The following is a 26,122-nucleotide window of genomic DNA, read 5'->3' as shown; positions in this document are numbered from 1 at the left end:
CGACCGCCAACTCACCGAGTCCCGCCCATGGGTTACGCATGAAAGAACCACGAACGCCCACTCTAACCCTCCTCCCACATCATGGGGAACACACGACAAGGCCCCGCCCACCAACTCTCACCCTCTGCAGGCTTCCAACATCGCTCTCGAGTTAATTATATGGAGACATCGACTTCTTAACTGTCACTCTGGAACAACTCAGTACGCGAGCTATATTAAGCATCACCAACGAAGACTCACTACACCTTAATGAACAGGTGCTGAAACTTATCCCTTTCACCAGCGTTGACTCCATCGTCACAGACGATCCTGCAGATCAACTTGCATTCCCCGAAGAATTTCTTAATATTCTTACACCCACTTGCATGCCTCCGCATAAACTCAAAATTAAAATTGGTTCAGTCATCATGCTTCTCAGGAACCTCATGCCAGCAAAAGGTCTCTGTAACGGCACTAGACTTTCTGTTACCAGCATTCACTGCAATGTACTGGAGTGTAAGACTATCACATCTGCTACCTCACAAACTGTCCTTATTCCCCAGATTTCCCTGACCCCATCAGATTCTAATTTGCCTTTTACTTTTACACGCAGACAATTTCCTGTTAGATTGGCATTTGCAATGACAATTAATAAGGCACAGGGTCAAACTTTCAAAAAGATATGCCTGTATCTGTCAAAACCAGTTTTCAGTCACGGACAATTGTATGTTGCTCTCTCCAGAGTTCCATCTTTTCATTCACTGACAGTTGTATCGTCAAACCCTCCCTGTTTGGACAACTGTGTCTTTCAGGAAGTGTTCATTCATCAATAAATAATTATATGTGGTGTATGCTACGCCGCAGGTTGGCTAGTTTAATATAAAACACTGTCTAAAGTTACAGCAACTGAGCACAGATTATGCACTGCAATTCAGTTCAAAATATTCTTACATAGTGCAGTTAGACTTTTTGTATACTCTATATAAATAAAATGCTGAGGTCTGTCTTGGTCTTAATCAAAAGCTTATAACCTGATATATTATGGAAAGTCAAATATTTTGAGGTAGGGACAACCTCTGCTTATGTGTTTCTTAGAGCAAATAAATTAAGAAAGTAACATGGCAGAAAGAAAAAGACTAGCAGCAACATCAGCTGATCATCAAGCAAATTGCAGAAGCCGATTACACGATGAAGACCAAGACAGACTAAGCAGAGAAGACAATGACGCACAAAGAGAACCCAAAGGTAATCCTGAGTACATCCTGACATGTTCTGGAAATTTCAAAAAATTTAGGTTGTGAAAACCTGGTGGCCACTTAACTACGAGGCTAAAAATTAATTGTAATAAAAACACGGTCTCCGCAAAGCCAGTTATTGATAATCCCCCAGGACACAGTATATATGTGTTCATAATTCATAATCAAGTGTTAAGTATTGTGTTTATTGATCGTCAAATGAGATGAAGACCTCTGGAATAGAACGTAGGGAAAAAAATAGCAGTGGCATCTGCTGAGCATCAAGCACACCACAGAAGGCATTTAACACAAAGCATTTGAGCAGCAGGCATGCAAAATACAGAATTCATGAATGAGAACGACAACAATTTATTTTTTGTTTAGCCCAAAATCACATAAGGAATGATTGAAATGGGATTTAACAGGCCCTGTTTTTTGGCAGTTCCCCAGGTTTGACTATCTAACGAGACAACGTTATAGGAAAAAATAAGTGGAACAAATTTTGGGAAGGACGATTCAGTGAAAGACCCCCCTCCATGTAGGATAGGCATACCGTGGGTGTCAAAAAATGAGGTAAATACAACACACAAAACAGAACACAAGTAATCCTCATGGTACCAGACGTGATATACATCATTGCCCCCTCAGAAATACAATCCAACAGTACAAACGACTTTGTTCTTGCACTGAACTCCTCAACAAGTGCAGGCACAGAGCGACACAACAACTCTCATGGCAAAATGCAAAAATCGACTGTAACACTCACTAAATAATCATATGTGAGGACAAAGATTTGTTCAACTACAATAAAAACAAAGTAGAAACTAATTAACATAAATAAAACACTACACTATCTCTCCATCATCTAGTTGCAGAACCATGGCCAGCTTGTAGAAAAGGAGTCAGACAAGCTAAACACAGGCAGAGTCCTGGAGACCTCGGCCAACAAGATGCCTCCCCTCTACTAGCCGTTCTACAGCCGAGTCAGTGCTGGGCCGGGACAGTCAGATGAAAGGACCCTTCTACCTGATGATTCCAGGGCTCTTTAATTTGAGATGACTTTTCTATTGGCAGGCAAGCAACTCAGCAGTAGAGCAGTCTCACCAAGTGCCACATGTGAGTGCCGAGAAGAGAAACAGAATAAGGGTGGTTTAATAATAGTCTATAAATATCATATTACTTATATTTTAGTACTCATTACTAACAGAGATGCATTCTGCACAGCTAATCCGTAGCTCTAGTCAGGGTATGCTAAACTGAAGTCGTGAGTCTTCAGCCTGGATTTAAAAGCTGTGACTGAAAGGACACCTTTTATATAATCAAGCAGATGATTCCTATGCTTCAGGGCCCTGTAACTAAAAGCTCAACCTACCACTGTTATCTAATTAATCCTGGAAATCTTAACTAGGCTGGCATCTTCAGATCTTGATGTGCGCTCTGGATTCTAAGTAATTATAAGTTCAGAGAAGTAAGCAGGACCTTAGACATTTAAGGCTTTATATGTTAAAAGAAGGATTTTGAAATCTGCCCTAAACTTAACTGGGAGCCAGTGTAAGGATGCTAACTACAAGAGAGAAATACATGGCGACAAAGAGCACACTACATGTAGGAAATTTACATCACCATTTGACCAATCTGTAGCTGTAGTTTCACATGGTGAAATAAAAAGAAAGAAATGAAAAGCTCAGCTTTCTGCATATGAACCATCTTCATTTGAGGACCATACGTCCACTTGTTTCCCAAGGTCTTAACAATTTTCCTAAATTTACATTACAAACAGTAGATAAAAATCAATCCAAGATACAGTCATTACCACTTGCCATTCATTTATGTTTTAAGTGAACGTGAACACCCATCCTCTATCCAAACTGGAGAGCTACTTTATGTGATCACAATATGAAGAAATTCCGCAAAGATATTGAGACATCACAGTTCAATGTGCTTTGCTTGATTGTATTTTAGCACAGCGCCAATCAATATTCAGGGAATACTCCATTACCTACTGATGATTAAAATGTCTTAATTCATTTTTCATTGATATTTCAAAACCAATAAAGGCAACGGTTCACTAACAGGTCAGCGCATAACCAGAAAATTTAACAACGGATTGATTCCATGAGAATAAGGAGTTTGATGTGATGATATAATAGATTTCTAAAATAAAGTCACTGATATCGAGCCTGTAATAGAAATTATTGACAATATTTGACTAAAGAAATCTATTGTCAGCAGTCAAACTGGGCCTCTTGCTTGAAGACCTGCAGGGTTTTCTTCGACTCATTATTTAAATACAATTTTAATTATTTTTACTCGGATACATTATATTTTCCTAATTCATCCTAAATGTTACATTTTTTTTTTGTCTGCCTTTCTTTCAGCCACTTAAAATGAACTTTTCTATGAGATGGTTGTCTAAATCTTTTGTATCCATTCTTCTTTCCATTTAGCTTCATAGCCCACTTATTCAGTTCAAAATTGCAGATTTGTTTACAGTATGTATGGAGATCAACAAAGAGATAACACAGCCCCACAAACGACTCACATCACAACGTGTGTTTTTTGGGTGTCCTTTAACTTTGTACACATCCGCACCCAGTGTCTTGAATGTCTGCTGTTTTAAGTTATGAACACTCATGCAGTCTTTTCCCGTAAATCATTTTAAATCTAACTTCAGGACTGAAGGTCAAACTGTTGGTTATGAACTTTAATTAATAAAAATAATAATAATTCATTTATAACACACCTTCGAAAAGCCAAAGATTCAGTACCAAAAAAGCACAACAAAAATAAATAATAAAAATACGATGGGCTCCTTTGATCCTATCGGTGCTAATTTGGGGCTGTGGCAGATGGGAGACGCACGTTGCTGACTTGCATTGTAGCAGAACGCATATCTGCAGTCGAAGCTTTTGACAAGGAAAGAGAAGTGGCTGAAACGGGAGCTGAGACATGTGGAGGTCACCCGATGTGTTGTGACACGAGCTGGCGCTCAATTCATTGTCAATAATAAGTCAGGTGGCATGGTAGCGCAGTGGGTAGTTCAGCTGCTTCACAGATCCGGTGTCCTTGAGTCGGAATCTTATGCTTCATGAGTGGTCCCTGCTATGGACTGGCACCCTAGTTTTCCTACAGGGTGGCCCATATATATGTAGTAGGGGGCTCGCTTCACTCGCCAACCCCCCAGCCTGCGCTTCTCGCCAGCCACTTTGCATCTTTGCTGCTCGCGTATGTGGATTTCACTTTCACGATCTTTACTATCAGTTTTTTGAGACATTCGAATTTTAGTACTTTCATAATCTCTAATCTGCTCTGCATGTGTATCGTGCCAACCTCTTTAGGATGTTCTACTTTGTCTTCTACTCTTTGTCTTTTATTTCCGACCCCACTTGGAGCTGAGAGCACAGGAACTGTGTCTGACAATAAATGAGAAGTGAGTAGACGCGTCTCTGCCGTTTGTGTATGTGGATTTCATTTTCACCAAACAACAAATCTTTTAATTCTCGTGGATATGCCTCTTCATTGGGAAGAAACACTACTTTTCCCTGATGGCAACACGAATTAGACGATCTACAAGTCTCCAACTTAAAGTTTAAAGCCAAACAATATCTGTATACTTCTGACATATCACCTGTGTCCATATATTCAATCTCTTTTCGCTGTTCCATTATTTGACCGAGTAATAATTTCCATTTGTTAGCGCTAATGCGATCTTTACTATAATTTTTTGAGACTTTCAATTTTTAGTATTTTCTTTAACGATGTTCTACTTTGTCTTCTACTCTTTGTCTTTTCTTCTTCTACTGTTTGTCTTTTATTTCCGCCCCCACTTGGACCTGTTAGGTTTTCACGTCATCTCTTGGCACAAAGTCTCGTCTCGCGGGACTTTAAATTATCTCTCTGAAAATGTCTCATCTCGTCTCTCTGAAAAAGTCTCGTCTCGTCCCATGATTTTTTTTTTATGTAATAGAGAAATATGATTGAAAAGGTGTTATTGTGAGGAAACTACCAATGTTATTATCAAGTAACGTGTTTATTCTTGCGATGGTTAGCACACTAGGGCCACTGCTTCCAAACTCAAGTGACATCCTCCATTTTACCACATCATAGCTGTTAGTTGCGGAGTATAAACGCACACAATGTACGCGTTGCGACACTCGATTTACCACCATTCTGTATTTGAACACAGCAGGGGTTGCCCGGTCCAGCACATCGTTACTCCCATTCTCAGGCTACACAGTGATGCCATTTTCGATACTTTCGTGAAGCAGTTTAAATGCTACAGCCTGTGAAATGTCATATACATAAATAAGGGCCACTGTGTACTTCGCAACTAATGCTGCTAGGATCGACTCCAATTTTTCACGGCCCAAACTACAATGCAAGTGGAACATTTAGAAGGTAAACTCTACACCAGGGGTCTCCATCTCCAGTCCTGGAGCGCTGCAGTGGCTGCAAGTTTTCATTCTAACCCCTTTCTTAATTAGTGACCAGTTTTTGCTGCTAATTAACTATTTCCCTTTATTTTAATTGACTTTTCTTGAGACTCTGACTGCTGAATTGACTCTTTTTTTCCTTAAACGACACCTAAACATAAATTTGATGTGAAGTGAGCCAACAAGATGAGTTGAGCCCTCAAACTCCAATGAACTTCACTTCATTCAGTTTCTTAATTTGAAGCCAATTCTTGTTGCTAATTAAACCCGTTATTTAACTCTTTCAGGGCTAATTATTATTTTTTTATTTTTTCCCAGGTCTGAATATTTTTCCCCAAAAAACTCAGTTTTCTAAAAAGCATACAAAGCAAACACTAAATGCATTTAACATTAGCTTTCTAAGATCGGCTGTCATATGGCTTACATATTTACTACATACCTGTTTGTCTAACCATTTATATTCTGAAAGGCGCTTTCTGGAAAGGAAACAGCTACCTGGCTTTGGATTTTGATTTTGAAATCACTTGCATCTAAATGGGAGTTTGATAAGTCAGTCTGATTCAGCAATAATATGCAAAAAGCAAAAAAAATTAACAATGCCCACATGGTATTTTGCTTTGCACATTCTCTTTGCTCTTTTGCCCGATGTCAATGCCATTCTAGATGTTGTTTACTCTACGCTCCTCACACACACATACACACACACACAGGGATTCGCTGTCAAGTCAATGAGTCTAACAGTCCTCCTAGCAAAGAGGGTCTCCCCGTAATGTGATGGTGAGTTTTGTCGACGTCTACAGCTGATTATTACCCTCTACCCCTGGATGTTAACTAAAGTCAACATCCAACCTCGACCCCTGCTGTCGACAAAAGTCAACATTACCCTGAAAGAGTTAATTCCATGGTGCTCATTCTGCCATGTCAGACATTTCCAAAACTGTTGATTTTCTTTTTTAAGAGCGCTGTCAAAATGCTTTGTGGACCTGAGCAGATCAACATTGCTTTTTTTTTTAATTTTATTGATTTAAATGTAATCATTCCATACAAATAGATCAATTTTTACAAAAAATAGGATTGAAAACAAATCAACCCCCACCCCTGAGAAAGAGAGCATGGCTAACAGAGTAAAACTTAAAGCTTGTAAAAATTGATGTAGTTTAATAGGCGGATAAAGATAAATGGAGAAGTAAAAGAAATGTGAAGAGAATCTACTTCCTCAGTGCTTTAAGAGTTTATTCTAAAATATTATTGATTAGATCCTGCCAGGTTTTGAAAAAGTTCTGTACAGATCCTCTAACTGAGAATTAGATTTTTTCCAATTTCAAATATTATAAAATATCAGATACCCACTGATGTAAACGAGGATTCTTCCAGTTTAGCAAAATAAGTCTGCGTGCCAATAGAGTAGTAAAGACAATCACAGTTTGTTTGTCCTTCTCCATTTTAAGCCCATCTAGAAGAACACCAAACACAGCTGTTAATGGGTTAGGAGGGATTGTGACACCAAGGCTGTCTGAAAGGCACTTAAAAATTTTGGTCCAGAATGATGTTAATTTGGTGCAGGCCGAGAACATGTGACCCAGCGAGGCTGGAGCTCAGTTGCAGCGTTCACAGGTTGGATCTTACCCGGGAAACATTTTGGACAATTTTAAGTAAGACAGATGTGCTCGATATATAATTTTGAGTTGAATAATTGTATGTGGGCTGGCGCCCTGCCCGGGATTTGTTTCCTGCCTTGCGCCCTGTGTTGGCTGGGATTGGCCCCTGCAGACCCCCGTGACCCTGTAGTTAGGATATAGCAGGTTGGATAATGGATGGATGGATAATTGTATGCTTTGTGCATTTGGAGCTCGAGTGGATTCTCTGCATTGCTACCTTCCACTCCTTTTCTGATATGTTTAGTGAGAGATCCTTTTCCCATTGTCCTCTTGGATCTTTGAAAGGGAGGGACTGTAAAATAATTTTCTATATTGCAGAAATGCTGTCTGAGTCCTCCAAACTGAGCAATATTTTTTCCAGCATAGACGAAGGTGTGAGATGAAGAAAATCGGGCAGATTCTGTTTAACAAAGTTCCTAATTTGAAGATAGTGAAAGAAATGTGTTGCTGGAAAGTTAAATTTGGAATGTAATTGTTCATAGGATGCATAGGATGTTGTCTATATAAAGATCTCTAAGCAATTTCATCCCAAATGTTTTCCAGATATTAAAAACTGCATATGTTGGCGAGGGTTGAAAAAGGTGGTTCTCATGCAGAGGTGCCACAGATTAAAATTTCTCCATCTTAAAATGCTTTCTACGTTGGTTCATATTCTGAGTGAGTGAAGCACAATTGGGTTGTTAGTATATTGGCGATAACTTGCATTTATTGGGGCACAAAGCAGGGAATATAGAGAAGTACTGCAGGATTTTACTTTCTATTGCAGACCAAGCCTGTGTATGTTCATCTATTTGTGTCCAGGTTTTTATAGCTTGTATGTTTGCTGCCCAGTAATAAAACTGAAAGTTGGGTAGAGCCATGCCACCTTCTGCCTTAGGTCTTTGTAGGCTCGCTCTTTGGATATGTGGATGTTTTGAGTTCCAAATAAAAGATCAACATTACTGAGGAGGCCTTCACCTTTCTTTATTTTCAGTTATTGTGTGATGGACGCAGGTTGTTGTCTATGTGTTGGTTCATTTTGTGTCTTAATATTGTTTGGTTGCTAATTAAGGAAAAAAACAAATAATTAAGGGGCCGGAGTCTTAAGTTGTGCATCAATTAAAATTAAAGCAAAGAGTTAATTAGCAGCAAAATCTGCTCACTAATTAAGAAAAGGGTTAGAATGAAAACCTGCAGCCACAGAAGCTCTCCGGGACTGGAGTTGCAGACCCCTGCTCTATACTGTAGACGGCTAGAGCAAAAACATCACTGAGTCTTTTTATGAGCATATCTGTATTAATCCATCCATCCATTTTCTAACCCGCTGAATCTGAATACAGGGTCACAGGGGTCTGCTGGAGCCAATCCCAGCCAACACAGGGCACAAGGCAGGAACCAATCCTGGGCAGGGTGCCAACTCACCGCAGGACACACACAAACACACCCACACACCAAGCACACACTAGGGCCAATGTAGAATCGCCAATCCACCTAACCTGCATGTCTTTGGATTGTGGGAGGAAACCGGAGCGCCGGAGGAAACCCACGCAGACACGGGGAGAACATGCAAACTCCACGGAGGGAGGACCCGGGAAGCGAACCCAGGTCTCCTAACTGCGAGGCAGCAGCGCCACCACTGCGCCACCGTGCCGCCCTTCTGTATTAATCCCCAAGGGGAAATTGTCTTTTTGTATAACCTTTGGGGGTCAGCCATTTACTGCATCCCTAGAGCATTTTTCAGCATTAAGGGCCTAGCTCAAGGGCCCAACAGAGTAGGATCCCTTGTGGGGGATTTGAACTGTAATAGATGTAATTAATTGAAATTGAGTTCTAATTTTGATCCGTATCTGTTAAGGTTTCTTACAAACTAATCCTGCACTCATTCTTCTAGCGCAGCGCTGTGCTCACCACTGCTACACGACATTAAACAAGAGACTCGTTTGAGTTTTGAAAAGACTCTCTTTCAGACTAGCATTTCTCCCGAGTTGAACTTATAATATATTAAGAGTCCATTTAGGTCATTCTCACCGTCTGGTGCCACCACATCACGTAATTGTGCCAGTGTTTTACAAGTGGCTTTTGGCAATAACAGAGCTATTTTGTGTCTAAGAACACTTGAAAATTGTCTTTGTGCGTCCAAAAAGTTTCCATTATTTCATAAGAGGTTAAGTACATTAGACTGCAATAAAATGCCTTTTTTTAGCCTGATGACTCACGTCACATTTTAGGTGGTAACCAGTTGTTACGACTTAGTGAATAAATAAATAAATAAATAAATACACAAAGAAATGAGTCCATCAAAATAAAGTTTTTACATTTTATATAAATGTGAATTTCTGCGTGTGCCTTAGTCTCTCAAACTTACGCGTAAAATCATGCCTATTCTGAAAGGAGGCATTTTGATAATAATATAAAGCCATTCACTTGTCCAGTTTCTGCTCTGCTACAGGGTCACAGGGAGCTGCAGCTTCTCCTAGTAGCACAGAGTTCAGGGCAGGAGCCAACCCTAGATAGGACACACTAATGGACACGGCACACAGGGCCGTTTACAGCTACTGATTAACCCAATGTGTATGGCTTTGAGGCTACAAGTTGTGCACTCAAACCATGTTGGGAACAAATCTTTGTATATCAGAATGAATAGCCATGGATCTAAAATCACTCATCAGGATTTAACAGCAATATCTGGAGTAATACCAGACGGGATAACATTGTGCTTTTAATAATAAAATCAGTAATATCCTACACCAAACGACTTGTGTCAAGACTCATTCAACTCAAATGGAAGAATCCCAATCCATCTTTAAAAACTTTGGGAGAATGATGTTCTACTGCAGGCAATGTTATCGCAAGCTGGAAAAATTTGTGTCTTCTTCAGACTTTGGCAATGATTCATAATATAATTGTAGAGTAAGTGGTCTCGTGCTGAACCCTTGTAATTTGATTTGCTGTTTTATTTTATACTAGCAGAAGTGACTGGCATTGTCTGAGTATACTTGTGGAATGGATTAAGGAAAGAAAGCACATTTTTAAAATGCTGAGCCTTTTTTTTCCATCGCTGGCTGTCTCATCTGTCATTTACACTTTCTCTCTGTCAATAAGTCAAGGATTTGTTCTTTTATGTATGCATGGATTCCATAATTGTTGTAGCTCCTTACTGGTTTGGAGCCACGGACACTGCTTCTTCTAGTTTCCTCTTTTACTGTGGTTTCACAAGTAGATGTTTAATCCCACATTAATAAGCTAGGTGGTTCATTGAACAGTAGAATCCAAGGGCCACAGGCCAGCGAGAGGATGGGGTACGCAAACATCGCTGCAGCTCTCTGTATTATACAGGAGACAGCACCAGCGGCGGCATCAATTCAAAGTTGACTCATTCAATGTTGCTATATTTCATCTTTTTTACTGTATAGGCTGTGCTTTATTCCTCTGAAGATCACATTTCCTTTCAAATTGCACAAATACTAATATGATGTAGAAAGCATCCTCACTTGACTTTCCACAAATGTGATAAGAATTTTGAGTTTACACGTAATTCATCATTATACTCTGGAATTTGTTGTGGTTATGATGATCGAACATAGGAATATATCTGCAAAAGTGCATGTTTATGTAATTTCTCTTTTTTCAGTTTTGTAATGGCAGCTTTCCACTTAAAAAGTTAAGAATGAAATTATGTAATGCTGTGCTCGCCTGAAGGTAAGGAGTGCAAACTGGAAAGTCGACAATTTGTGAGTGATGCCTCTGCCTTAGCTGTTGTTTATAGTTTGCTGTTCCAAGTCACTTTCATCACTTTATGGTTTTTAAGTGGAATAGGCCTTATCATTTTTTTCCTTACAGCATTTATGTGATGCACAGTGAGAATGTTAGTCCCCATTCAAAATGTATGCTTAAATGCTTAAAGCAGAGCTGAAATGACCATCTTAATAGATATGAATGAATTCATAGACAGTACATTTCTTCTTTAATGGAAATCCCATCCCTTCACTGCATGAAGTATTGGTCTTTCTGGCGACAGAACTTTCAGACGCTCTGTAGTTTGGTGTTATGTTTTCCTCAGTCATTTCAAGTTGGAAATTTTTTTTAGTCCGGTCTAATTTTTTATTTTTCATTTTGAAACATATTCAGTTTTGCATTCATTTTTTATTTTCTTGTATACGAAGTACAGTGGTACCTTGGTATACGTCCTTAATCCGTTCCAGATCCTTGGACTTATACTAAACAGGACTTATACCAAACAAATTTTTCCCATAAGAAATAATGGGAAAATGATTAATTCGTTCCCATTGAAAAAAAAAATCCTATTGTTATTGGCATATTATACATTGATGGGGTTGTATAAAATAATTTAAACACTGCTTAATACTAAAATGCATAAATACAAAAGCAATTAGATGAAATGAATGAAAATGACTTGTCCGATAACAATGAGTTTAATTTTACTGCACAACAAAGGAGAGCGTTACAGCTCTTCCAAAGGAGCTACTTCAGGCGATTGTGTAGCACCGCCGTTGTTCTTCTTCAATCCAAATCCCTAAAGCAGATTCCATCAAGACTACTGCCTTATTACATCCACTTACAATTTGTTTTGCACCCTGGTTAAAAGGACACTGCGGTCGTAGATCTTATATTCCTTTCCTACTTTTTAAATAAAAAGAATTGTAGCCTTCAACAAATCCAAAACGTTTACCTTTTTGGCAATTATTAACATCTTCCGTTTGCGCTTAGGCACGGCCCCTGAAGCAGTAGCAGATCGTTTTGGAGCCATAATGAAGGGCTTGACTATGCACAAAGTTAAACACAAAAGAGCACAACTCTTTACACAGCGAAACACGTTGATGCTGAATGAGCGAGACGAGACTTCCTGGTTAACACTGCATTCAGCACACAGGAACTTAACTGCGTGCTCTGATTGGTTAGCTTCTCAGTCAGGAGAACTTAACTGCGTGCCCTGATTGGTTAGCTTCTCAGTCATCCTCCAATAGCGTCCCTTGTATGAAATCAACTGGGCAAACCAACTGAGGAAGCATGTACAGGAAATATAAAGACACATTCTCTGCAGAACCCACGAAGCAGCGAAAAATCCGCGTTATATATTTAGTTATGCTTTCATATAAAATCCACGATAGAGTGAAGCTGTGAAAGTCGAAGCGCGATATAGCGAGGGATTACTGTACAGGTTAAAACTTGGCCCTTTTTTTTTGAAGCGCCGGTATACCACACGTGTTGTTCTAGCACATGAGTCGTATTCCAAACAAAGGTCGTATACCAAGCAAAATATTTCGCCTCTAAACAAGACGTATACCAAGTTGGACTTATTCCAAAGCAGGCGTATACCGAGGTACCACTGTATAGGGAAAGTATTGGAGTTGTCCAAAAATTCAATGTTGAGATTTTGGTGAATCTCAACGTTTTAGACCCAGAGTTCAAAAATACCATTTTTGGAATTATGTCTGTCTGTGTGTGTGTGTGTGTGTATGTAAACATGATAACTTGAGTACGCTTACATTTAGGTCAACCAAATTTTGCATATAAGTATTGGGTACAAAACGCAGATTTCTATCAACTTTTTGGCTATTTGGTACTTTGGAACATTACCTTTTATTCATGTAGCTGTAGAGTCTGATTAATTCAACTTTACTTTTATAATAGTTGTTCAATAGATAGATAGATAGATATATTATTAATTTGATTTAATTTGTGGTTGATGGTTTTTTAATGTATATAATATAAAATATAATCATTGTCTTGCGGTTTATTCCTCAATAAAGAAGTATCCGAGTATATGAGAAAGTCTAGAGGAGACCACTTCCGATATTTACATATAAAATCGGGTTAGGGTTAGGGTTTAATTGAAATTTATTTTATTTTTAACATTATGCTTTAGGACAGGGGTCGTCAATCTTTCAGCGGTTTTGTGCCGAACCTTATGTTACAATGTTATTTCGTGTGCTGACATAATTCTACCAATTTTGTTATATATAGTATCAAAAATGGTCTGGTTATAATTGGCTATTGTAGCCGGATCTTATATTATTGGTCATTCAATATTTTTAAATACAAAGGATCATACGTGAAACAAATGTTTTAATGTTATTAAAAATTGTAAATTACAAGTTTTTTCAATACAAAACACATAGTTTGAATAAGATAAAATTATCAAGAATTCTAATATGATTCATCTATCCGTCCATCCATTATCCAACCTGCTATATCCTAACACAGGGTCACGGGGGTCTGCTGGAGCCAATCTCAGCTTTCTTTATTATTAATCAGAGCTATTAATCAATTAATGTGAAGCAATTGTATAACTACATTCGGTGGCTTTATTATTCGTTCTAATTATTTGACTAAAATAAGCAGTTTGTTTCTTAAAGCCAGAAACAGCCCTTTTTATAACTTCATTGTTCTCATCACCGTTTTAAAATGTTTAGTTTGGCAGTGTCTTCGTATACTTGACGTACTACACACGACACTTTCATAGCATAACACAAACACAGCACGGTCCTTTTGTCGTACAAATCCATATTCATTCATCTAACAGTCTTGAAATGAGTGAACATCAAGTTTTTGTCTTTTATGAGTCATTTTAGGGCAGTTTATTACTTAATAATAACTGACAGAGCAAGATGTAGAGGACAGGAAGATACAGAAGATAAGGTAATAATTGGCATATAAAACAAACACCATGAACAACAATCCCACTAGACCATATATATCAGGGGTAGGCAATGTCGGTCCTGGAGGACCACAGTGGCTGCAGGTTTTAGTTCCAACCCGATTGCTCAATTAGTATCTATCTATCTATCTATCTATCTATCTATCTATCTATCTATCTATCTATCTATCTATCTATCTATCTATCTATCTATCTATCTATCTATCTATCTATCTATCTATCTAACTGTATGGCCTGTGTCACACAAATGCGATTAGAGGGCAGCCAATGGGCCCAACAGAGCATGAAAAGACACGGGATTGGAATACAGGACAGCATATTAATACCTTTGTCTCTTCCTTACCAGAAAACGCAAAGACCCAAAGTCCAAAAATGTGTAAATGGACATTCTGGAGATGACCTCTTGACAACAAAGACCAACGCACTTCCACACCAACTAACAGTCCTCCTGTGATAACTTCATTTCTGGTCCCTCGTCGATGTCCTCATTTCCAGCTCCAGACGATGACGTCACCTCCGTCCCACTCCATTTATGTCACCCTCATGTCCTCTATAGCTGTAATCTTTCCGGTTCCGACTCCATAAAAACCTACCTCTGTCAACAATTCACCGTCTTGTGTGTACTTTGTATGCAAACGACTGGTACCTCAGAGCCGTTTTCACTGCCTGAGTGGGTCACAGTATATGGCCACGGTTCCCCAGCCCTTAATCTGTTCTGTCTGTGTTTTTATACTTCACACCTGCTAGCCTGCAATGTTTGATTCTTATATCGTAGATTTTGTTCCTTGGATAATCAATGATATTCATGTCACCTGTCAGTGGTTTTAATGTTGAAGCCAATTGGGGTATAGGAAAATGCTGGTATTGCCCAATAAATGCCACTGACCTACAGAAATTTAAAATAAGATGGACTGATTTGCACCCTTGATAATCACTACCAACAACACCAACAACATTTATTTCCATAGCACATTTTCATACAAACAGTAGCTCAAAGTGCTTTACATAATAAAGAATAGAAAAACAAAAGACACAATAAGAAAACAAAATAAGTCAACATTAATTAACATAGAATAAGTAAGGTCCAATGGCCAGGGGGGACAGAAAAAACAAAAAAAACTCCAGACGGCTGGAGAAAAAAATAAAATCTGTAGGGATTCCAGACCTTTAGACTGCCCAGTCCCCTCTGGGCAAATGGACCATCTTACTTTCAAATTTTCATGTTGTCTTGTTTATGGTTTGATTATGCCTGCTAGTGGATTAATTGGATAAAGTTCTGTGATGCTGGTCCGGTGCATGACCCACATACTTTTTCCAGCAATTAAACCTCTAACATCAAGGAAGTAGATATGTAGTAGGCTGAATGGGGTATTACAGGACAAGTAATTTAATTAGAACACGGCTTGGGACTCCTGCTCTGGTTACTTAAAATTGTTTGTTGATCAGCTTAAGTCATTAGGTAGTCTTTCCAGGCCATACACTCCAGAAAATAAGCAGCACTGAATTAATCATTAAGCTTCAGCTTGCTGTTTTCTTCCAATGTGTTGATGATTAAACTACTCCATTGGTGGTTTATCATGGTAGTCCCAATTAACATCTTTGGTACAGTTGTCATCTTTCATTAGTAAGTTGAAGGCAACATTGAAAGACTTATTATACTTTGTTTCTTGGGCCTTGGCTGTTTAGAAGGGCTCAGGTGACTCAGCAAGCCCATATTGGACAAGTCTCCAAGTCTCCACTAGTGTAAAGTAACAGTAATTTGAATTTCAAGCTGGGACATGCCATGACCCTTAGTAGAATTGAGTTTACAGAATATATGGTTGAAGTGACCATCTAACTGTAAGTTACTGTATGTATGTTGTCACACACGTGCGATTGGGATGAAGGTAGAGGGCCTAAATAATAGTAGTACCACGCCAGACCAGGGGGTGGCAAGTTGCAGTAACTCTGTCTCTACGTCCTCTGCAAACTCTCCATAGGAAATTCCACTAGGTGCTGGCACAATTGATGACATCATGTCTGGTTCCAGCTCTATGGATGATGTCACGTCCGGTCACGACAACATAACTTCCGGTTCAGATGATTTCACTTCCTGTCACGGCCCTTAAAGCTGAAATTTTTTATCAAAATAAAATCTGTTTTGGACTTCAACCTGAACACAACTCACAAAAAAATACCCATTTGCAGCCAGGGCAAACCTTTGACCCTCCCCAACGGGATGACATGCCAAACTCTGATCAAAACGTCTGTCGAGGGCTGCTTGTCTGTCACTGAGGCAACCACAGGTTCACAGCGCCACAGAGGCAACTGCAAGCTCATCGCCTCCTCGTGCAACGTGTCTGTCGGACTGTGGGTGATGCAGGGAACATTGTAACTCGGCCACTGACCTGGGCACGACTCTGCCCATCTGCTGTGTCTGTGTGTAGTCGAGTGGTAGCTCCCTCTGCAATAAATAACCTTGCTGTTCCTTTTTCAAGTTGAATAAAGCTGATTTTCCTGAAATCCTTAGACTCAGCCTCGTCGTTTGGGTACAAGACAGCAACTTATGCATCACAATATATGTGTACGCTACTGGTGAAAAGTTTTAGGACACCTCAGTTGTTTCAGTTTTTATGAAAGTTCATGCAATTTCATGTTTTAATTTTTCATGAAATCAAGCCATAGACCAAATAAACAAAACCGGTCAAGGTATCATTAAGTGCACCAAATTGTATTCAAATTTTTCATTCATCAAAGTAGCCACCTTTTACTGATATAACAGCCAAACTGTGGCAACCCTTTTGATTCAGAATGCCAGTCACTTGGTGAAGGTCACCAACAAAAGAAGCCCAGACCATCACACTTCCTCCTCCATGTTTGACAGTTGGTGTCACACACTGAAGGTCCATCCTTTCACCAACTCGACGGCGTACATCTTGTGTGATGAACCGAAGATTTAAAATGTGGATTCACCGGTCCATAAGACTTTCTTCCAGTCTGCAGTAGTCCACAGCTGGTATTTCAAGGCCCTATCATGTCCTTTAAGGAATGGCTTTCTTACTGCCACTCGCCCTGTCAAGCCTGCAGCACAAAGTCTTCTCTTCACAGTAGGAACTGACACTTGCTTTGTTCGACTCGCACTGTTAAGCTGTGCTTGAAGTTGTTGTGCTATGAGGCACTGGTGACCCTCAGACACTTGTCTCCTATTTGGGTTGTGACTTTGGGTCTGTCAGATCTCTTCCTATCAGAGTTTCTTCTAGTTTCCAATTGCCTTTGGATTGTGTGGGACACCACTGGACTCACTGACACCTTGATTTTTTAATTTATTTTTTTGCTATTTTTCTAAATGAAAAGCCTGCACTTCTAAGGGTAATAATGCTCTGTCGGGTGGCATGGTGGCGCAGTGGTAGCGCTGCTGCGTCGCAGTTAGGGGACCCTGGTTCGCTTCCCTGGTCCTCCCTGTGTGGCGTTTGCATGTTTTCCCCATGTCTGCTTGAGTTTCCTCCGAGTGCTCCGGTTTCCTCCCACAGTCCAAAACACATGCAGATTAGGTGCATTGGCAATTCTAAATTGTGCTTGGTGTGTGTGTGTGTGTGTGTGTGTGCCCTGCCCGGGGTTTGTTTCCTGCCTTGCGCCCTGTGTTGGCTGGGATTGGCTCCAGCATACCCCCATGACCCTGTAGTTAGGATGTAGCGGGTTGGATAATGGATGGATGGAATAAGGCTCTGTCTGATTTCATTTGTTATTTGACATTTTCTTGCCATTATGACTGTAATATTGTCCAAGTAGTACTTCAGATGGTGTAGTAACACAGTCTGTTCCAGCTCTGCTTTAAGACACACAGAGGGGTTTAAGTAATCATCAGAAGTTGGGACACCTGTGCAAATTGTTTGCTTTAAGTTGCAAGGCTTAATTTACTTTAATTGCTGCAGAACATCTGTGGGTTGTAACCTATCTGTTGTCCCCTTATAAAGCTAGTTATTGTAGGCAGGTACTGTTGTGTAGTGCCAGGTTGGAAAAGCAAGCCTTTTTGGGTTTCGGGTATAAGGCCTCCATCATTAGGCACTTTGCTGGGTCAATATCAAGTCCTATTCACTCTTTGCTTTTCTCCATGTTTAAAGGTTAAACTTGTATTTTATCCTATTGTTCTATGCAATTAAACTGTGAAAATAGACTCCCAAAAGATTTTTTCACCACAGTCAGCTCATTTAAGTATTTTGTTGCCACGTCCCTTTTTATGATAATTCCGTCATTCTAAAATTAAATCAAGTGGGTTCAGTAAATGGGTTGTGAACTGCTGTGATGGGTAACAGGCAGTAAGAAAAGTATTTCACTAAACAGACAAAGAAATGAACGTCAAAATCCACACCAATATCCAAACCAAGAATTAGTACAATTTTTCTAAACTCAGAAACCAGACATTGTAGTTGAGCTTTCGTAACACAGAAGACTTTTGCCAAGAATCATAAATTAAACACACATGTTAAAGTTGTTTTGAGAGTTCGATCTGCAGACCTTGGATAACCCAGAATGCACAGCGCTGACCTTCATAGTCACGGTGATGATGTCACGTGCCACACCCTCCAAGAATTTATGAATAGCAAGACCACAGTAACTATACTCTAAAATGGCACCACGGTAACATGTGCAGTATACTTAACCTGTAGAAGAACCCTCAGTAGGTGGAAACAAATGTTAGTTTTGGGCTTTCTGATGTCAAAACCCATAAATAGAAGCCAAACCCACAATAAAAAGGTGGAGAAAAGGCTCGGAAAAAAAATAAAGCAAACCGTTACAGCTGGACGGATAGCTTTTATATATTCACTTGTTATCTTTATTGACAGAGACACAAAGCTTAGAGTGGAAAATCCTTTCAATACCAATTGTAGTCCCCGGCGAATTTCCTTAGCCTCATCCTGAAACGAGTTATCCTTACTGTCGTAAAAGACTTTGGTACTGAACCTTCCATACTGTATGTATCACGTAAATCTGTCACATTGCATTCCAGCCAAGTGTTTGAGCAAACTGGAAAAAAAACAAAAGCAAGGTGGGGGAAAAGCGTGACATATCCTAGTGAGCACAGACAATGAGAGCATCGAAAACGAGATCAGCTAAGTGGGCGCAACTCTAGTATATGTTAATTTGATGTGACGGCCGAATAGCATGAATTCAATCATCCCCGATTAGCTTGAATAAGGTCTGTCAAAACCCGTCTGTGGCTTCCCGTCGACATTCAGAAACTGAATGCAGCCAATGGAGCATCGCATAATAAGGTTGTGTAACTAAAGCTGTTATGAAATAGTGGTGTAAATATTTTGAACAAGGACCTCACTGAGTGGTGGATATTGCTGTGCTCAAGTTGGAAGAGAGATAACTACCATTTCACCCTCTGAAGAAATATGTACTTAATTTTAGCGAAACGCTGAAGTCACATTAAACCCAACCTGAAATTGAATTTAATGGTGGCTACATTACCGTTTTCTTATGCATATAAAAAGTACTGAAACTGACAAAAGCAATAGACTCATTTTGTAAAGAGGACAGCCATAAAGTACTAAGTGGAATAGTTCACTAACAGCTCTGGCAAAAGGAAGCAGCAGAAGTGTTTCTTTAATTTATAACACCGCATATGAAGGATAAGTCTGGACAGCTTCGCCTTTTATAGATAAGCTTTATAAGATAAAGGATCAAGATGTCGCTCCACTTGCAAAGCTCATGTTTTATTTCTGTGCTTGTTTTCGAGGAGAAGGAAATGAGATGTCAATGTGATTGCTTGATAGTTCTTATAAATGTGATAATATAGTGATTTCTAAAGTTGGCAGGCTGGGAAGGTGGGTCTACAAATGGATGAATCGTTTACAGAGCATTCAGAAAGGATTCGGATGCCTTCACTTTCTGCACACTTCCTTGTGTTGTAGATTTCATTTTAAATGGAAACATTGGCCATTTCTGCCCAGCAATCCACACTCCATAATCCATAAAGACAAAATGTAAACACGTTTTCAGAAAGGTGTTTGCTTATTTATTGAAAAACAAAATCTGAAATCTCTCATTTATATAAGTAAATGAATTAACTAGAGACTCAAAATTACAATTCTAACTTCAAGGTAAGTTAGTTATGTCAGATAAAGAAGACGGAAGTTTCGAGTTAAGGTTGTTATACTCTGTGGACGGCCAGTGTCTTCATCTGTCCAGGATGCCTTCATGATGGAAGGATAGTTTAAGACAGCTTATGCAGGGCTTTATCTGGGTGTCATCCTTCTTTTCAGTCCCACATCAATAACATCCTTCGTATTTCCACCTGCGTAACATTAATCGTATTCGCTCCCACTCCCCATACAACTGCTATCCTTGTTCATAGCCTTGTCACTTCTCGTCTGGATTATTGCAATTCCCTTTTCTTTGGTCTTTCCTACATATCTCTTTGTAAGCTTCAACTGGTCCAGAATTCAGCTGCCTGCATCATTACTAGGACCCCCTCTATTCACCATTTCACTCCCGTCTTGCACCAGCTTCACTGGCTTCCAGTTATGATCCGCATTGACTTTAAAATTCTCCTGTCCTCTTAACATTTCAAGCTCTCCACAACCTTGCCCCTCCATATCTGTCTGACCTCCTCCATGTTGCCATTCCCTCCTTTCACCCTTAGATCCTCTTCTTCCATCCACTTGACTGTCCCCTTCTTCCATCTTACCACCTTGGCGAGCAGAGCATTCAGTTGCTGTACTCCCCAGCTCTGAAACTCATTACCATCCGAGCTTAGAAATATTGATTCATTCTCACTTTTCAAATCTAAACCTAAAACTCATTTTGTTTAAGACTGCTTTTTCTCTTTGATTACAATTGCTCTGTCTGATTTTAAATTTTGTATTTTTAGTTTTGTTTATAATGTGTGTTTCATCTATTGTTCGGTGCCCTTGAGTTTTTAGAAAGGTGCTTACGAATAAATAAAATGTATTATTATTATTATCATTATTATTATTATTATTATATCCCTAAGGACACACTACATGGCAGTGAGTCCAGGCTCAGATTCCCACATGAGTGACAGTAGGGCATGCCTGTTATTGTAGTCCCCAGGGGACCACCTTGATGGGTTCCGTGGGGGCTCGCAAGGAGAGCTGCTGGACTGAGGAGTTCCTACATCATGAAGTGCTGACAAACCACATGTGTGGAAGATCGGGAGTACGTCGGGGTGCCTAAAATAAAAAGAGTTGTCTGCCTCACATCGAGGAGGAGGAGGAGGAAGCTTGTGAAAGGAGTGGAGGAAGCAGTGAGAGACAGAGTGAGGAAAAGAACAAGAGTGTGCTGTGTTGCGCTTGGTGTACTTCTGGCTGTGGGAAACCCTTATGAAAGAAGAGTTTTTCCAAAATAAAAGACTCTTTGCTTTGCCTGTGTTGGGTTTTGGGAGCTGAGGCGCCCCCTAATGTCCACAACATACTTATCATGGCACCAGAGAGTGGTTGTATGTTGTATGGCACGAGCAGGTAAGCATTTCACCGTACTCTGTACATGTGACAATACTGACCCTGTATGAAGTGTAACACTTCATGAACAAGCCTGATTGCCCACTGATTAATAATGGCAGTCAGGAGATGTTACAAGGAGAGCAGTAGGATGATGTTTTAATCCCCTTTTTGATGGATTAAAATAAACCTCTCCCATGGTCATCTGGTACCAGGAGGTGTTTAGAAGGACAGGTTCACTATGACGTGGATCATTCCGGAAAGTTGGCCAAGGAGCCGTCACACCTGCACTCCTGCTGAAATAATCAGGTAAAAGAACAGAAGTAACAAAAAAGAGCCTTATTTGTCTAACTATTTAACAACAGTTAAGGCATTTATTATAAAGTTTGGTTTTCTGCAATATACAAAAATAGCAAATATACAAAGCACCAGAAACTTAAACAGCAAAAATGCAGTCACATGTCCCAATACCAGCGTCCTTTCAGTGACCCTCCGACACCATATGTCAAGCCAGCGTGCCCAAATATTACTTCTGTGCCAGTAGCTAAACATGAGGTTTGTGTGGTTGTGGGAAATTTGCCAGCATCGCGTCAAAGAGGAAGCTTGCGTGCAGCGAGTGCCCCGTCAGAAAGTAACACAGAAGCAGCAGTCACGCTAGTAGCGTGTCAAGTGGAATTCAGGACGGCAACAGCTGAATCTTTGGTCAGTAAGCCCTCACGGTTCATAAGGTGCCAGCACTGTGCAGTAATATGTTGCTCTGCTGGGAGCTATTTAGTTATTCCTCCATGAAGCTGCAAGTCTGATTTTACAATGCAGGGACTGCAATGTAACACCTACAGACATTTCAGCTTGTTTAGTTTCACTACTATCCATATACGTGTATTAGTGTGGTGTTGTTTTATTCCAGGGTGTGGTACCTGTGGTGTGCTAATGAATGTCTGCTGCAGCAGTACTGAGGAATGTTCTGTCAGTTTTCTGCTTTTCAGTTCTGCAAATGAGTGAATTCTCAGAAATGTAACAGCCTGGAGGAAGGTAAAAATAAGCTTCCATAACACCATTACCCATTATGTCAAGAGGAAGAGGATCTCAGTAACACGTGCGGATTCAAAATCCAGATCTGCAGGAGGTGATCCTATAAGAACACAGGCACTGTTTCATAACAATCATAACAAACTAATAGACTTTGCAGGGTTGAATACACAAAACTGTAAATGTGAGACTTTTAAAATTATTACATGTATTGTTACGGAGAAACCCATCCACTGTGAAACAGGTATCCATCAATTTTTAACTCACGTAATCGAATACAGGATTATAGGTGGTCAGTGTTTCTCCTAGCAGTACCAGGCACAACAGAGGACTCCACCTTGGACACTCCTACACTGGTATTGACCTTATTATACAGTAAATATATCTCTCTCTATATATATAATCCAATGTCTGTCTGTCTGTATGTCTGTCCGCTTTTCACGAGAGAACTACTTAACCGATTTAGATTAGGTTTTTTCTATAATTTCCTTGAACATTCCAGTTGATTTTGCGACTTCTCTCATTGCACTAAGTATCATAGTTCAGTTGCGATACCAATTTATTTATGAAAATCCAAGAGATACGCACTGGGCTGAGGGTAGGTGGGTGGGGCCATCTTCGCTCACGTGCCAGCTTCGAGGCATTCCATACCCCGACTTAGCTAGTGAACAAGAGAACTACTTAACAGATTTAGATCGGGATTTTTTCCATAATTTGCTTGAACATTTTGGTTGATTTTGTGACTTCTGTCATCGCGCTAAGAATCAATGTTCGCTTGCAGGAGTGATATATTTGCACGAATCCGAGACATGGGCTGAGGGGAGGGGGAAGCATGATGTCAGGAGTAGGGAGCCAGGCAGGGTCCTCCTCACTGTCCTGTTTCACTGCTATGCAGGTGTAACCACAAGGGACGGCTAGTTTTACCGTAAAAGCATAAACAAAACACATGGATGGAGGCTCATTAGAAGGGTTTTGAATTCCCTTTTACATTATGAGTGGTAGGTGTCTCCAAAAATGTACTTACAACTACCAGTGAAGTCACTTGTTTAGTGTAGTGTAGTGAAGTAGCTAGACTTTAAACTATCAAGGTTGTTGGTTCAGCTCTTAGATTTTACCCACTGTGTGACTCTCAACAGGTCACTTAACTCGAGTAAGCTCGAGCTGTATTAGGTATGTCTACTTGTATGGTTCCTTAGAATGGTATTCACCATAGCAATCCTCTTCTCAGTTTGAGACATTAAGAGTTTTAAAAATGTCCAGTTGAACATAAATGTGAACAGTCTCTGATACAGCCACTCCTCTGAACTCTGATGGTACTCTCTCTGGAATAAGTATCCACAAAGTGGAGCTGATGTGATGTTACGAGGAAGATCGCCAGGGTTCAATATTGACAGAAATGCACCGGACATTTTGAACCAACTATTGAACCCCGGATGACAAGGTCTTGATGATGCCATCAAAATGATCAATTGATTTCAGGCTTTGTAAGAGATCTACACGTCAGATGTGTTTCTTTATAATCATGTATAGAATCTAAAGAATCGGGAAGAATTGCCAGTTATTTGTATAAACAATTATGTTCAATTACAAGGATCTCAACTCAATTATTGGATGATACTTTCAGGCTACTCCTAAGTATTACTAATACTGTTCAAGGTACATAGCTTACAGTTTGAGATCCAACAAGACAAATTATTGTTATTTACATGACCAAATATGATTCCCAGATTACTAATCAAAGGTGTGAATTTCAATGGTCATGAAATTTTTATCACATTTCATTTTCATTATGTATGATTTCCTCAATAATTAAATTTTTCTTCTTTGTTTTTATCTTTACGTTTTCCCACTTCTGTGTAGGGTTTGATGCGTTTGACAAACCTTCCCCAAACAGCTCAGTCCTGCACCTTTACTTTATCCATCCACCTCCACTTCGGCTCGTGCTAATTTTTCTACCCCTGTTCTTTCATCACCATCACTCTTTTGCCCACATATTTCATTGTCTCTCATTACCACATATCCAAATCACTTTCAACCTACTTTTCCGTTCTTTCTTAGATATCTCTCCTACTTTTGTTGTACCTCTGATTGTCTTATTTCTTATTCTATCCTTCTTTGTAACTCCACGCATTTCAACATTCTCATTTCTACTATATATAGCTTTGTCTCTTGTGTACTCTTTACTGCTCACGTCTCAGCTGAATGTATCATTGCTGGTCTCACTACTGCCCTAAAAACCTAACCTTCAACCCTCAATTAGATTTTTTCATCACACAAAATTCCTGATATATTCTTCCATGTGTTCCAACCACTTGGCATTCAGTGGGTTACCTCAGCATCCAGTTCTCCATCTTGGACTACCATTGATACTTGGTATTTAAACTTGCCCACTCTTTACAGTAGCTCTCTGTGCAGATTAACCTCTGCATACTGATCATAGTTCAACCTCTAATATTCTGTCTTCTTCCTGTTTGTCTCAAATACAATATCTTCCAAAGACATTCTCCACCTTCTAACTTCCTCTCCACTTCCTCCTTTCTGGTGCAACACAACACAATGCCATCAGAATAAAGCATACATAGGGGATTGGTCTTTAATCCCATGAGTCAACACATCCATACATAGACCAAACAGGTAAGGGTTTTCAGAAGATCCCTAGTGCAGACTTACTCTTACTGGCATCTTATCTGCTACCCCAACACTTCATCTAACTCAGGTACTCACTTCCTTGAACATATCCTGGAGAATATTAACACACATCTCTGGTACTCCTTTCTCCCTCATGTACCTCCAGACCTCTTGACATGACACACAGTCATAAGCCTTCTCTAATACAATAAACATCATTAGCCTTTCTGTTTTTCTTGATGCTTCTCTATGTGCTGTTTCATTGCAAAAAAACAGAATCAGTTGCTCACCTGCCTGAAAAACCAAACTAGTCCTTCCTCTATGGTGATCTCTTCCCTAAGCCTTCTTTCTATACCCCTTTTCCAGATTTTCATTGTGTGTGACGTCAGCTTTATCCCCCTATAGTTTCCATTGTTTTGAATACAGTGGTGTGAAAAACTATTTGCCCCCTTCCTGATTTCTTATTCTTTTGCATGTTTGTCACACAAAATGTTTCTGATCATCAAACACATTGAACCATTAGTCAAATATAACACAAGTAAACACAAAATGCAGTTTTAAATGATGGTTTTATTATTTAGGAGAAAAAAAACCTACATGGCCCTGTGTGAAAAAGTAATTGCCCCCTTGTTAAAAAATAACCTAACTGTGGTGTATCACACCTGAGTTCAATTTCCGTAGCCACCCCCAGGCCTGATTACTGCCACACCTGTTTCAATCAAGAAATCACTTAAATAGGAGCTGCCTGACACAGAGAAGTAGACCAAAAGCACCTCAAAAGCTAGACATCATGCCAAGATCCAAAGAAATTCAGGAACAAATGAGAACAGAAGTAATTGAGATCTATCAGTCTGGTAAAGGTTATAAAGCCATTTCTAAAGCTTTGCGACTCCAGCGAACCACAGTGAGAGCCATTATCCACAAATGGCAAAAACATGGAACAGTGGTGAACCTTCCCAGGAGTGGCCGGCCGACCAAAATTACCCCAAGAGCGCAGAGACGACTCATCTGAGAGGTCACAAAAGACCCCAGGACAACGTCTAAAGAACTGCAGGCC

This window comes from Polypterus senegalus, chromosome 14 (genome assembly GCF_016835505.1).
Source record: "Polypterus senegalus isolate Bchr_013 chromosome 14, ASM1683550v1, whole genome shotgun sequence".
In the NCBI taxonomy this organism is placed as follows: Eukaryota; Metazoa; Chordata; class Cladistia; order Polypteriformes; family Polypteridae; genus Polypterus; species Polypterus senegalus.
This window is presented reverse-complemented; position numbering follows the sequence as displayed.